This window comes from Mustela erminea, chromosome 3, assembly GCF_009829155.1.
Source record: "Mustela erminea isolate mMusErm1 chromosome 3, mMusErm1.Pri, whole genome shotgun sequence".
Lineage (NCBI taxonomy): Eukaryota > Metazoa > Chordata > Mammalia > Carnivora > Mustelidae > Mustela > Mustela erminea.
Window position 1 is genome coordinate 78085592 of NC_045616.1, and position 2816 is coordinate 78088407.

Sequence of the window (2816 nt, forward strand, 5' to 3'; positions counted from 1 at the left end):
AGTGGTAAACACAGTAAAATTCTATTTTCTGTCACCCTTCTCCACATGCCTTGTCTCTTTCTCACCAGGCATTTGTTTCTTTCTTTCTCTTTTTAAGATTTGCTTATTTATTTGACAGAGAAGAGTGAGTGATTGTGGGGAGGGGCAGAAAGAGAGGGGAGAGAGGAACTTTAGCAGATTCTTTGCTGATCTCAGAGCCTGAGGACTGGGCTTGATCTTAAGATCCTGTGATTATGACCTGAGCTAAAACCAAGAGTTGGAAGCTTAACTGACTGCACCACCCAGGGGCCCCTCCCTGAGCATGTCCTATAACCATAGCAAGTGTTGTCAGTCATCATAAATGGAAATTAAAATGAGTTATGACCTTTATACAGAGATGACATCGTAGGCAAAGGAGAACCATGTCCCTTATGGTATCAAAGCAAGAGCAAAGGCTTTGAAGATTAAGAAGGCCATGCTGAAAGGCAACTACAGCTCCCAAAAGGCCCAGTTGTTACCTGCCTCCCATGGTATTACTCTGTGATTCCAAGGGAAACCGAAGGATCCAAGAATAAATTAGATCACAATGCCATCATCAAGTTCTCCTTGACTGTAAAGAAGATGGAGAAGAGCACATTGGTTTTTACTATGGATATCAAGGCCATCAATCCTCAGATCAAGCACTCTTTGGAAAAGCTGCATGACATTATGTGGCTGACGTCAACATCCTGGTCAGGCCTGAAGGAGCCCAGGAGACATATACTACACTGGTCTCTGACTGTGGGGATTTGATGCTGCCAGCAAAATCGAAGTCATCTTAACAGTTCTAAACAATTTTATCATCCAAAAAATGTTGCAGGAGTGCCCATCATGAACAGAAACTGTTATGCCCAAAAGAAAAATATCCAAACTCTTTAATATATGCAGCTGATGATAATTTGAATATTAGTTTCAAATTTCTACCCTTCTTTTCCACTTGTTCTTCCCTCATTCAAGCAGGCAGCTGGCTCTTTTCCTCTGCAACTGTGCAAAAACACGAGCTTTTCAGACTTCCTGTCTTTATCTCCTAAAGCTTAATCAATCCCATAGAAGAACTCTGACATTTTTTAAAACTTTTTTATTTTAAAAGATTTTATTATTTATTTGAGAGAGACAGAGAGAGAGAGAGCACAAGCAGGGGGAGCAGAGGTAGAGGGAGAAGAAGGCTTCCTACTGAGCAAGGAGCCCGAGGGGGCCCAATCCCAGGACCCTGAGATCATGATCCAAGCAGAAGGCAGACACCCAACCTACCACACCACCCAGATGCCCTAAGAACTCTGGTATTTTTGAGCAGTAAAGAGCCTCATGGCTCACCTGGATAGTACTCAGAAAATGCAGCAAACCCTCCAAGAGGAATAACACTGCATGGGACGTGTAGGGCAGGGATTGCAAACTCAATACTTAGCTCTGGCCTAGAGATGTCAGAAGAGAATGTAGATCTAGAGTTACCATATTTCTCCATTTTAAAAAACAAATAAATCTGTATGTTGTAGGATAAATCTCCTGATGTTACATGTTGCAATTCATTCACATGTCTGAATGCCACTATGTGGACCAAAATAAAAACATCTGCAAAGTCCTAGGTCTTGAGTGTGATGTGACTGCATAGAGTCACTGGACTGGATTGGGTTATATGGACACAAGCAAGGGCCATCTCCACCTGTGCCTGCAGAGATGGACATGACCAGAGGACCCTATCCCACCCCTGCTTCTTTGACTGTGTTAGAACTCCCTTTTTGGCATATCTGAGGGGAAACATAAAGAGTGAATGAGATTCTTTTTTTTTTTTTTAAGACTTTATTTTTATTTATTTGTCAGAGAGAGAGAGAGAGAGCACAGCAGGGAGAATGGCAGGCAGAGGGAGAAGCAGGCTCCCTTCGGAGCAAGGAGCTGGATGTAGGACTCAATTCCAGGATGCTGGATCATGACCCAAGCTGAAGGCAGCGGCTTAACCAACTGAGCTACCCAGGCATCCCTGAGATTCATTTCTTATCAGCCCAGCAGGATAGGACTCAAAGAAATAATTAAACTCATTCATAAGAAGTAACTGGTTGTAACGTATCTTTCAGATGTGAGTCTGTGGACTGAGATTCATGCCTGTTACCCAGCTATAGATATCTACAACTTCCGTGATCAGGCCTATGTCCTATCTTATAACCTCTTTTCCACTTCAGTCCACCACATGCTAACTGAACTCAATCCCTCCATGTTCTTTGATGATAGAGCCAGAAGTGCCCAACTATAATCCATCCCCTTTCTGTGCCCTCATATTCCCCTTGTGCTTTGCTTCCTTAGTTCCCTCTCCTGGAATTGTAGTCAGAATTCTAGTCAGAATCCATCTTTCCCCTTGTGTTCCCAGAATCACTTTGCCTTGCCTGTGCTGTGGCTCTTCGCAGAATGCTCTTGTACTACCCGTGGTTATAAGTATGTTTCCTGCTGCTTGATGGAGTCTCTTCTCAGGATCTTTGCTTCTGCCGTGGTCTCAGCATATGGTTGAAAAAAAGACAACTGACTGCATTTGACTGGTGAAATGTGTTGTTGCTGAGGAGATTCAGTGATGTGACTTTTCTTAGAGTTTGAAAACCAGGCAGGGAGTTACATTTAACTAGTTTCTGTGCTGGACATTGTCACACAACACCTAGGTCCCCTTTCAGGAATGAAGACCTGATCCCTGCAACTGCCTGGAGCAGCTACGAGGAGTCAGCCCTCAGGTGTCAGCTCTCTTTGGTGGTTGCCTGGGTTTCAAGAAAATTCCTTACCTAAGAACACCTGTCTCTTCAGGGCTAGTCTGCTTCCAA